Here is a 13,356-nt window from a genome sequence, read left to right as displayed (position 1 = left end):
GAGGAGGAGGAGGAGGAGGAAGAGGAGTAGGAGGAGGAGGAGGCAACTTATAAATATAGACAAGTTTATGTGTCTAGGAAAATATTTAAATGATCTGTATTATGTAAAGTATTGAATTTAAAATATATCTACTAATAATTTCTATGCATGTTTACAGGGTTACATATTTAAGCTGTAATATAATTTACATGTATTTAAATGGGGTTTTAAGTATAAGGTGTTTGGTATTGCTATACTTATAAAATCTTTGGTTTTTGGGTATATAATTCTAAGTAAGTGTTTCCCTACGTTATTTAAGTGTAAAGTAAGTGTGTAAGGTATTAAGTTATATATTAAAGTGTGTACCGGGTTCTCTAATAAGTGTGTAGTGATTGGAATCATTTAAGTGTAATGTATAAAGGTTACATATATATATATATATATATATATATATATATATATATATATATATATATATATATATATATATATATATATATATATATATATATATATAAGTATTTAAGTGGGAGCAGCAAGTAGTGGGCTGTATTTTTCTACACTTTTTTGCCCTTGAAAAAAAAATACTGTGAAATCTTTAAGTGTACACTATGAAGGCTATACATTTATAAGTATGTGTAACATCCTGTGGGGGCTAACTAATGTAAGGGTGATTTCATAAGTGTTACCGTAGTGGTGTGACTTAATCAGCAACCTCTACTGCAATTAGTCTGAGTACAATTACTGGTTCTGGTACTCTGAGTATAAACAAAACCTTTTAATTTCAGTTACCAAGGACAACCTCTGCTGCTCTGGGTATCAACTCCTGCACTCCTGGGACTGGTGTAACATCTGCATGCTCTCTTTTACAACTCACTCTGGTTCTGCTGTTCGTAACACCTCGCTCTGCGCCTGCTGTCGTACTAACTCCTGCTCGCTTAACCCGCATGGATTTTGTATAACACCTATAGTTTTCGTGTGACGGTTCTCTTCACTCTTCCTTCATAACTAATCGCACGGCTTTGCATAAAAACTCCGGCAACTTACGGCTTAAATTTCGCATGAGAACTACTCCTGCTTACGTATGACAATTCTCTCTGGATTTTGCATGACATGGATTTTGCATAACCCCATTCCATTTCCGCTGTCATGCTAACCCATACTAATGCTGGCTGGAGTATCCTAACCCATAGTCTAAGCTGCCGGCCAGAGCTTCAGGTGACCCCTAACTTGAAGCCTGTCGGATCAGCGTCTAGCGAGGGAGGTTCCGTCAGGTTCCGTTCCCCCCTAGAGGTGTCTCCCTTCACCTTAAAAAAATAGTTTGACATCATTTGAGAGCAGCAGTACAGGCCAGGTATCAGAGAGGGGTTCAGGCCTATATGGGGGCACCTCCGGTAGGCTTGTACCTCAAAAAATAAAAGATTAAAAATAAAAAATAAAAGACTATGTGTCCAAGTCATGTGAGAATCCTGACTATGGAGGGAGATTATCCTCAAGCACGTACGGTTATATATATGTGTGTATCTTTTACCCACCCATGCGTGCAGTACGGTTAAACATAAGAATAAGGAACATATTTCACCCAGTGGTGGTGGTGGTGGTGGTGGTAGGGATCATGTTTCTTAATGGTCCCTCTAAGCGAGAAAAATGAGAAAAAAATCATCACACACAAACCATTTCATAATACATATCAAAGCATTTGTCATCACATTATGTATCATCTTTTTTGGGGGGGTTATATCATGGCACAAATTTGGCCCGTCGCTGCTACACGGTAAAGCCACAAATTTGGCCTGTCACTGCTACACGGTAAAGCCACAAATTTGACCCGTCACTGCTACCGTATTAAAAAGCATTACCAAGCACATCAGACGCCCGGGAAACATACTATACTATATGAAAACCTTACCAAGCACATGCAACCTCTACCAAGCCTCATAAAATAATCTACCAATTAATATATTTGCCTACTCAGTCTACATTTTCAGGACTTATATTTATATATTAATTTTTATTGTGTTATTTTAGTGTTTATTTGTATGTCTGTTGTTGATTGTGTAATTCCAAGGCAGAAAAGGTCCGTAATTGGGTTCTCAAGGGTGTGTTTTGAGGTTGGTGGTACAGAGGAAGGGTCACATTTTCAGCTGGGTCATAAAAGCACCCCTGCCTGTATATAACACCTCTGAAAGCCTTGTCAAATATGTGTTTTTTAGGTTGATGGCACAGAGGAAGGGTCACATTTCTACAGATCATAAAAGCATCTCGGAAAATGCCCAAACCTCCACTGAGAGCCTTGTCAAATATGTTTTATTTTTTTTATGTCATGGCCTATTGCACCGGTAGGCTTCTTCCCAGTGGATCCTGATGGTCGGCCCAAGGCTTCTTCCCGGTGGGGCCTGATGGTCGGCCCAGCCCGTTCTGGCGCAGGCAAATGTTTATAGTGGTGCCATCTTGCATTGGCTCATGCTGCCCTCCCGGAGCTCATCTTTAATCCTAGAATCTAGAGTCCGGGTTGATAGGTGGTCTTCTGGACAGCCTGTGGGTAGTTTTAACCCGGTAGCAGCGAGGATCATGTTTCTTAATGGTCCCTCTAAGTGAGAAAAATGGGAAAAAATCATCACTCACACAAACCATTTCATAATAATATATATCAGCATTTGTGATAATTTTATGTATCATCTATTTTGGGGGATTAAATCATGGCACAAATTTGGCCCGTCGCTGCTACACGGTAAAGCCACAAATTTGGCCCCTCGCTGCTACCGGGTTAAGCCACTTGGCACCCATTGGTCTGGGTAAGTTATATTTTATTGGTGAACATTGTAAAATAAGTGTTTTTTCCTTCATAGCCGGAGAACAGATGCAGCCACTCAGCCCTTGGAAACTGCAAATAGCTTAAATTCATGCGAGGATCTAACCTAACTCCCAGCTTAACTCAGCCCTTGGAAACTGGAAATAGCTTATTCATGCGAGGATCTAACCTAACTCCCAGCTCAACTCAGCCCTTGGAAACTGGAAATAGCTTAAATTCATGCGAGGATCTAACCTAACTCCCAGCTTAACTCAGCCCTTGGAAACTGGAAATAGCTTAACTTGTGAGGTTCTGTCTACATATATCTATATTAATTTCATCTATAGCTTATCTTGGTCATTATTCTGCTTAGATGCTTATTACTGACTTAATAACAATGAGTCTATTATGTAAGGAGAACTGTGTAGGAAGGGATTGAGTGAGGGAGTCTAGCCATCTGCAAAGGACTTGTATTCAGAATTTGCTATATATTTAACACTTGAAAGCTTATAATTAGTACCGGCAAAAATTCAAGGGGCTAAACCATCACATTGAAAGAGGGAGGGTTGACCTAGGAGAATGAATTAGCTCCCCAGCCACCCACAAACTATTTATATAGAGGGAATTTGACTGTTTGGAAAAGTCCCGTGCTGTCAGAATTTACTATGTATTTACTGTTGAAAGTTCAGACTTGTTTATAATCTAAGTTCCTGAGCATATCAATGAACAAGGATTGACCGAGAATTAATTATGTCCCCAAACAGTATTTAATAGGATCAATTAGTGATTAATTACCCAACACAGCACTCAGATATATTAATACTGACTATGTATCCAAGTTCCAAGGCATCAGATTGAGTGAGGCCTACAGAGATTAATTACACCCCCAAAGGAAGAATTTTAATTGCTAAATCCAGTTGGTATAGAAAGAGAGAGGATCGAGGTTAGGTTGAATATGGAATGATTATATAGGCCTACACAGAATCACAAAAGTAGCCTATAAGTATTGCAAGTAATTTATAACAACAGTTCATAAGGAAGAATTTTAATGTCTAAATCCAGTTGGTATAGAGAGAAAGAGGATCGAGGTTAGGTTGAATATGGAATGACTATATAGGCCTACACAGAATCACAAAAGTAGCCCATAAGTATTGCAAGTAATTTATAAGAACAGTTCATAAGGAAGAATTTTAATGTCTAAATCCAGTTGGTATAGAGAAAGAGAGGATTGAGGTTAGGTTGAGTATTATGGAATGTAGGCCTACACGGAGTCACAAAAGTAGCCTATAAGTATTGCAAGTAATTTATAAGTGGGGAAGGATTGGTCAACAACCTCATGGCCCAGAATCAGTCAGCATGTGTTAGTTTCCCATCTGAGCTCAGCATATGGGGGTTTATTAAGTCAGTAATGTTAATTCTCACTCAGCATAGCCTGTGTATCAATGCTGACTATTTTGAACTCAGGATGGTCAAGATATCACCATGACAGCATTAAATATTCAATGATGTCAGGGTGTACTCAGCATGACCGATTTTTTCATACCAATTCTATGCTATAAATATAATATGCTGACTTTGTTAATCTGAGTTTAGTAAGGATTTGATCAGCATGGCTTAATTAACATACAAGTTACAGCATGGCCATTTTTTATGCTCAATTTATATCAGCTCAGCATAAACGTTTTTGAGTGCTGTACGTGACCTTCCTTTAAGTCAGCATGCATTAATTGTCTGAAGCCAGTATCCATGGCCTCGTCCAACTCAGCATATGTTGTTAAATAGGAAGATTTTTGTAGCGATATGCTTCAGCTCGATCAGCATGTTATCAGCATATGTATGGCCTCTATTTTCAGAGCTCAGCCTAGGCTTGATTGTTATAGATGTCTTGTGGCTCAGCATTCAGCATGGCTCAGCTAGACTCGATGAAGAAAAGTGATATATGAAGTCAGCATTTAAAGTCAGCATCTCTCTCTCTTCCCGTATTTAGGGGGTAAATCTTACGAACGATCTTCCCATCACGGCTTAATTCGATATCAGCCCTTAATTGGTGTTACCGTTAAGTATACCATTAACTATTATGCGTGCAGGGGGCGAGAAAGGTGGAAAAAGAGTTAGATATGACAAGGTGGAAGAATTATTATGGCAAGCGGGCGGTGTTGCCATTCTGAAAAAAAAACGTTATTTTTTCGTAAGTCTATAAGATTATTTCAGCTATCCCTCGTGTCTTGGTATGCTAGGTCACAGGTTAAGTCATGCAATAAACATGTTCTGTACGGGTGTGGTGACTCCGGAAACGATATATCAGTAGTGTACGCGCTGAGGTGACCGATCAGCTGATTAAAACAGCTGATTGGGTACGCGGAGGTTTAAACATTACGTCATAGCTTTCGGATAGGTTTTAATTTACAGATTTACACAGAAAATCAGGGGCGGTATACACAAAAGTTCTTAGCATCGCTAAGTGCACTTAACGGCAAAGAATCGTTAAGTTTTCTACTTAAAATGGCGCTGGGCCGCTTAGCGCTGAAGCTGGAGCACTTAGCGGGCGGAAAATTTAAGGCGGGGAAGGAGCTCCCTTAGCACCGTTAAAAATGCATAAGTTTTGCAACATGGTGGATTACAGCGGGATGAAAGGCATCACCTCCTAATATATCTGCCTCGTCTAGACGAATTGGAGGCGTGTAATGATTTGAAACTCATCCTGAAATATCTGTGGACTGTGCTGACCGTGCTGAGATGAGTGGTTCGGCGAGGCGGACCTTGGAAACACCTACATGGCCATCACGACTGAAGTGGTGTTCGCTGACAGGTAAAATGCAGGTGCAACCTTCACAGGCTGACAGAGATTGAGTGATAACAGACACTGGAGACCCTCCAAGCGATGGCTGGTGACCGCCTGCCACCATCCACAGGCTGTCACACAAGGAGCCCTGGGAGTAACCTTGCTGGAAGCCCCGCGGGCCGCAGTGTGTGGCTGGCGTTATACAGCCCCCAGCCATCGCCTGGAGGGCATCCAGTGTCTGTTATCACTCACCTTAGGTAGTCTGTGAAGGTCCAGTCATCACTGGTGCACGTGTATCTTACCTGTGATCAACACCGGCAGCCACAGACTCCTGCCCAAGGAACGAACACAGGTGAGCCAATATTTTACCTCGCCAGACTTATCCTTTACAATATTCAACTCTTTAAACCTAACACACCTGTTAATCTTGTGACTGACTTCAACAAACGTTTCCCACCAACCTTACCAAACCCTAAACAATACCTATTTGGGTCACTAGTGTCTGTTATTTAATTTTTACTTGACTAACCTCCCAGCAATGATAAACCAAACCTAACCTGGGTAAATTTATCATTGACATATAGTTATTTCAACTTAATCTGTTATTTAAGATAGCCAGTTTTAACCAAATCAGCAATTATTTAGAAAAGTTGATATTTTTAACCTAACTTAAATGTCAGAAGTGTCCTAACAAAATTACCTTCCTTTGCTTATTTTTAGTAACCAAACCAAATCAATTTGACGTACCGGTAGCTCTTAAACCGAACTTGCTCTAGTACTCAAGGTTGCATCACTTATGACTTTTTTCCTTTAATCCCAAATCAACTTGTTTAGAAACCTTGCTCTGACATACCTAACTTAATATAAGCTCACCTCTCCTAACTCAGATAAATTTCCGATTTGTGTTACTGACTATTTTTTAAACAAACATTTTGATTTTGGACGTAAATTTTTTACCAAACTAACTATCATTCAGAATGTTGCCTTATTTTAACTTAACAAAAAATTATAAACGTCACCTAACCTCATTGATCCTACTTAACGAACGGTAGCTATCCTTCCTGTAAAATACCTCCCAGGAATCCCTGGGTGTTGCAAAATGATACTAATACCCATGCTAGCTAGCATTGTAGTATTGTTTAATTTGTTTTGGTCATGTCTTTTTTTTCACATTTAAAATTAATTAGTTCACAGTATATTATGGCTTTTGTTATTTGCAGCTTCCTTTCTTATGAAGATCTAAAAGTGAATTTTATGATTATTCTTAGTCTTACTCCCAAATAGCTATTAAAGTCAATCAACAATGCTAAAATCTTTTTGAACAAAAAATTGCAAATTGGTCCATGAGTCAAGAGTTTTGACTTCTGGACAAGTATAGATATAGATATAGGGCAGGTACCAAAGCATTTCTAATTGTAATGTATCTATTTGCAGTGATGGTGATGACATTGACAACAACGAGCAAGTCCTCCTAGACCTAGAGTGACCTCAAGCTGGTATTCGCCACATAACATTATTGTTTAATCATTTAGTTTTTATCATCCAGCATCAAGCAGTTATTCCCATGCAAGAATATAATGCACAATATAAGCAACTTCAATTGCTAGAAAATAAGACAATGTTGCCAGCCCATATAGTGTGCACTGTGCAGTAAATAACTCATGTAGATAATGCCTGTTATTCTATCATATACTTATGTCGATGCAATGTCTTTTAGTTCTTGCTTCGGGTATATTAATTACTAATCCATTCTTATTTCTCCGACGGCCATTTCCCGTGTCGATACGTCAATCAGTTCAGTACTTTTATTTTCTTAGCTTGTGTTTTGCAATTCTTTGCCAATTAAATCACTGGACACATCTTAATAAATATCACAGATTTAATTATCATATATCAGTCCCATAAGTTTATTTCAGATGCTCTTAAAACAACATCTGTCCATTCATAGTCCAACTTAACCTGGTAGCAGCAACAGGCCAAATTTGTGGCTTTACCGTGTACCAGCGATGGGCCACATTTTTGTCATGATATAAACCCCCAAAAATAGATGATGCATAAACTGATCACAAATGTGTTGATATATATTATGAAATGGTTTGCGTGAGTGATGATTTTTCTCATTTTTTTCGCTCGGAGGGCCTTTAAGAAACATGATCCCTGCAGCTACCCGGTTAACTCTTTTAGTATAGTACACTAATCAAGAAAAACATCCCATTAATATATATATATATATATATATATATATATATATATATATATATATATATATATATATATATATATATACATACATATATATTATGTTGTTTATTTGAACTTGTACTCATATTTCAGGGCCAAACATGATGTGGAAGAAGAAATCAGTTGTCTCCATCAGTCGGGTTTGTGCCATGGCAGCTTTCTCCAGCTGTCCGGCAGAGGTCCAGTCCATGCCTTGGAGAAATTCAGCCCCCAACAATGAGATGGCATGCCAGAGATGGATCCGCAGCTTCTCCTCCAATCAGTCAATCCTTGCAATGCCCTTTCTCTTTTCTCTTCTTCTGTACCACCATGCTTACACATAACTGATCCAAGGTACTTAAACTCGTTAACCTCCTCCATTTCTTCACCATTCAAAATTATTTGGCATTCTTTTTCACATTCAATGCCCACTCTATATGGGCATACAAACTCTACAACCTCCCTTCTACTCCGCTCACAAACCATCACTTTACTTTTGTTGACATTTACTTTCAACTTTCTCCTTTTACATACACTATCAAAAACACTGACCAAATTTTGTAAGTCACTTTCATTTTCTGCATTGAGCACCGTGTCATCAGCAAATAAGATTGAATTCATCACCCACTTCCCTCCCTCCCTCAGCATACATTTTTACTTCAATTTCCCCAACTTTGCCTTTCATTTCTCATAACACCATCCATATAAATATTGAACAACCATGATGACATGACACACCCCTGCCTTAGCCCACTTTCATCTTAAAATGTTCACTTGTTTCTCCAGTAATTTTGACACATGCAGATGCATCCTCATAGAAAGACTTTATTGCATAAAGCAGTTTTCCTCCCACACCATATATCTTTAAGACGTCCCACAATGCCAGCCAATCGACTCTGTCATGAACTTTCTTTAGAATAACTAGATCCATGAAGGCAGCATAGTATTTTTTCCTTTTGCTAATATTTTTTCTAATAAAACACCATCCTGAAGGAAAATATCTGATCCACACATCCTCTTCCCTTCCTGAAGTCTCCTTGTTCTTCACTGATTTTCTCTTCTGTAAGTCTTTGCGCAGTCTCAATTAGGACTTTTCCATATACCTTTCCAGGTAGCCTACACTCAGCAGACTTATACCCCTACAACTCCCACCTCCCCTCTCCTGCCCTTCCCCTTGTAAACTGGGACCATGATGGCTTTTGTCAAGTCTGCTGGGACCTCCCCCCCCCTTCCCAGGCCACTTCACATATCTTGACCATTCATATAGTAACTTCATCTCCACACTTCAACATTTCTGCTGTGATTCCTCTCAATTCATTTATCATCATCATCTCATCGACGCCTGCCCTTAGGAGCTCCCACCAGGGGATGGCCACGGCAGGAGTTTCCATCTTTCTCTATCCGGACATTCCCTCCTTGCCTGCTCAAAGTTTCTCAAGGATCTCTCATCCTTCTCCCTAACGTACTCCTGCACCCTATCTCTCCATTTCACTGGAGGTCGTCCTCTAACATTCCCTCCCTCAATCTCACATACACCCTTCTGGTCATCTTACTCTCCTCCATTCGCTCCATGTGGCCAAACCACTTTAAAATCACTCATTCCCTTCACCCCCGTGACACATTCCAAAACGCTCATACACACTTTCATTACTTATTCCATCCATTCTACTCACACCACAAGCACTCCTCAAATAACTCATTTCCACTGCCTGCACTCTAGACCTCTGACTTTCATTCAAGGCCCATGTTTCACTTGCATATGTGAGGGTTGGTACTATTATTGTATTTTCAACTGATAACTGATCCAGGGTACTTAAACTCATTGACCTCCTCCATTTCTTCACCATTCAGAATTATTTTGCATTCTTTTTCACATTCAGTTCCCACTCTATATGGGCATACAAAATCTACAACTTCACTTCTACTCCCCTCACAAACCATCACTTTACTTTTGTTGACATTTACTTTCAGCTTTCTCCTTTTACAGACGCTATGAAAATCACTGACCAAGTTTTGTAAGTCACTTTCATTTTCTGCAATGAGCACTGTGTCATCAGTAAACAGGATTGAATTCAGCACCCACTGCCTTCCCTCAGCGTACATTTTTACTCCAACTTTGCCCTTTATTTATCTCATGACACCATCCATATTAATATTGAACAACCATGGTGACATGACACGCCCTGCCTTAATCCCACCTTTATCTCAAAATGTTCACTTGTTTCTCCACCAATTTTGACACATGCAGATGCATCCTCATAGAAAGACTATTGCACTAAGCAGTTTTCCTCCCACACCATAAATCTTTAAAACATCCCACAATGCAATCCAATCGAATCTGTCGTAAGCTTTTTCAAAGTCCATGAAGGCAGCGTATAGTTTCTTTCCTTTTGCTATTATTTTTTCTCCTACCATCCTGAAGGAAAATATTTGATTGATTCCATCAGTTCCTGCTGCTTTTCCATTTTTTAATCTTTTTAATGCATGATTTACTTCTTCATATGTTATACTTCTTTCTTTATATACTCCTCCTCTACCTCCGCTCAAAACTGTTGCTGTAACAGCTGCTGGATGTCCATCATCAAAATTCATTAAGTTTTTGAAATATTCTCTCCATGTCTCTTTCACAGCTTCCCCGTCTTTGAACATCTTTCCATTCTCACCCATAACTTCATTAATTTTCCTTGGGGTGGGGTGATGCTTTTCTTTAATTTTTTACTTCTTTCCAATATGATTTCCTGTTCCCTTTATATTTTTCACTTAGTCTTTTCCAAAGTCTTCACCAACTCTCTTCTTACTTTCTTTTATTGCTTGTTTTAATTTCATTTTGCATTCTCTATATTTCTTTTTCCTTTCCCTTTTTACTTGCTCAACCACATTTCTTTCTTAAGTTTTCTTAAAAAAGTTCCCTTTTCTCTTTTACTATCCTCCTTATCTCTTCTGTCCACCATGAATTTCCTTTTCTTTTTCCATCTCTCACCACTTTCATCCCTAACACTTTTTTGTTGTAGTTAACACTACTTCTTTAAATGTTCCAAAAACTTTTTCAGTATCTGTACTATCTTTCACACTTTCCCATTTTTCACTTAAGGCCTCTGCCATTTCACGTTATACTCATCTTTTATTTCTTTTTTCCTGTAACTTTTCTATCTTCAGTATTTCCTTTTTTACTTCACCTTTCTTTTCAAACACCCACTTTTGCAAGATGGTCAGAGCCATCGAACATCCCGCTTACTACCTTCGCGTCACAGATATCCTTTCTCAGTCTTCCATCTACTGCCACATAATCAATCAATCCTTTCTGCTCATAATCATTCCCCCTCCTCCATGTGTATATGTGGATATAGGCAAAAGTAATAAAGCCCCACACATCAGAAGTTGTATTGCTTTGCCTGGGTTATGCAGATGATGTAGTATTAGTGGAAGGATTTTGCCTGATCCTAAATGACTTTGGTATGGAATGGAAACTTATCTTTAAACATAATAATGGAAATTCACACCAGCAGTAGGACAGCGGGTGCTGGGAAACAATATCTTAGAGGTAATAGAAACACAAGGTTATTTAGCATTTGAGATAAGCAAGGAGGCCATAGGAGAAAGCACAAAGAAAACTGAATGAAGCCAAGGTAAGGAAAATGACGGGTGTTAACATCAGTGGTAGAGAAGGGAAATTAGCCAGTATGAATATGGAAGTTGCTTTTGGATGGGGAAAGTAGTAACCCCACAGCTATCTTGTATGGGTCAGCAAAACTAAGACTTAAGATGTCGGGAGATTAGAAGTCATTCAAGACCAGTTGGCATGATAGTGTTCACATGCTCTCAGGGGAAATGGGGTGGAGCTTCTGAGAAAGGTTAACAAAGGGGAAGCTGAGTTTCAAAGAGAGGAAATGAGTGAACACCGGTGGGCCAAATTAATATAACACTGGAAATTGAAGACAATCCCCTTTGGAAAAAGGAAATATACAGAGAGGGAAAGCATATGATGACACTGGAGCAGAGTGAAACAATGTGAATGGAAGACCTGTCAAAGATAGTTGAGAAAAGTGGCCTCCATGAATGGAGAAGTACCTATGCCTATCTATAGTACAGCAGATAGGTGTAGAAGCTCGGGAAACATTAGAACATTTTATAATAGTACTAATGATTGTGTGCCTTGACCCACTGAGGCAAAGATATACCAGAGTAACCTGACTGAAAGTTGATATATATAAAAGTAAATAAACAAGAAAGTCACTGAACACACGAGTCTGAAATTATGGTAACCATCTCACGTGAGGCTAATACATTATGTGTTGTATGTTGGTCTCTGAATACAGTACAGTGACAAACAGCTTGAATATTGAAGAAACTTCAAACTATTGAGGAGTGTGAATTAACGCATCTTAGCACATTGCATTTTGGGGTTAGAGGGGTCAGGTTAGGTTGGTCATAGGCTAGGTATAGTTAGGTTTGGTCAGGTCTGGTTAGATTTAGTTTGTTTTTTACTTGTTTACTTTTATTATTTGGTAATTCCGTGTGATACGCTTCGCGCTACGCCTTTGTTGTCACCGGCGGCTGAGGAGACGACGTCAGGGCAGTAATATGCATATTTTACCAAAACACATAAAAGAATAGTGGAGGTACACCGGAAACATGAAAAGATGCACCTTTATAACGATCATAGGCAATGAAGACCACAAGAGGAAGAAGAAGAAGGCTCGTTTATGTCGATCATTTACTCCACTGTTGTGTCTATTGTTTCCAAACAAGCTTTTGTGTACAGATAGATAACGTGTTGAATTCATTATAGCTATTTCATCTTTGCATAATATGTCCTGTGGTAACTATATACAATGCTTTTGCAAGTTGTCGTTTTGCTAGGCGATGCACTTCATACCGGTATTTTGCTCAAAAAATACTTAGCTTAGAGTCCGCTAAGGGGAATTCTAAGTAATACTTAAGGGCCTATGCTTAGCTAAAAGTTGTTAAGTGCAAGGCTTAGTATTATTCTTAGAATATTTGTGTATACGGCCCCAGACCCCATGGTCCAGACTAAGTGGCCTGTCCTTAAACTAAGTGATTCAACATTAATCCGATGGCTCCATAACGTTGCATTTCAACTCTAGTTAATATATTGAGTTGAAGGAAGTGACGGCCGAGCTTGTTTTTAAAGGAAATCAATCGTGTGACCACTGAAGGAAGGCAGGGAGCTTATTCCATTCTCGCACTACAACGTTGATGAAGAAAAATTTGGTTCAGTCTGAATTTACTTGTCTACATTTGAGCTTTACGCCTTAATTTGTTCCTCGTACGCAAAGTGTCATCGATCATTAACAATATTGATCTGTCTACATTCGTGAAACATATGGAGCCAAGCTCAGCAAATTCAGCATGGCCCAGAATTTCTTTAAGTCGGCATGGTCTGAAGTCAGCATGGCCTAGCTGGCTCGATCCCTCAACTCAGCATGTCGGTACAGGAAGCTTTTTTGTAGCGATATGCTTAATTCACCTCAGCCTATGACCTTTTCTGAGCTCAGCATACTACTACTACTACTACTACTACTACTACTACTACTACTACTACTACTACTACTACTACTACTAC

The 13,356-nt window shown here is 39.1% G+C and overlaps 1 long non-coding RNA gene across 1 annotated transcript; it reads left to right on the top strand.

Annotated features, from left to right (window-relative positions):
• Nucleotides 1-5,194: 5,194 nt before the first annotated feature.
• LOC126994349 (uncharacterized) lies at nt 5,195-11,149 on the top strand. The gene is made up of 3 exons (XR_007749042.1): nt 5,195-5,904; nt 6,987-7,048; nt 7,887-11,149. It is a non-coding gene; the product is annotated as an uncharacterized LOC126994349 (long non-coding RNA).
• Nucleotides 11,150-13,356: the final 2,207 nt, after the last annotated feature.

The sequence above is a fragment of the Eriocheir sinensis genome, unplaced genomic scaffold (assembly GCF_024679095.1).
Source record: "Eriocheir sinensis breed Jianghai 21 unplaced genomic scaffold, ASM2467909v1 Scaffold779, whole genome shotgun sequence".
Classification (NCBI taxonomy): Eukaryota; Metazoa; Arthropoda; class Malacostraca; order Decapoda; family Varunidae; genus Eriocheir; species Eriocheir sinensis.
This window is presented reverse-complemented; position numbering and strand designations above follow the sequence as displayed.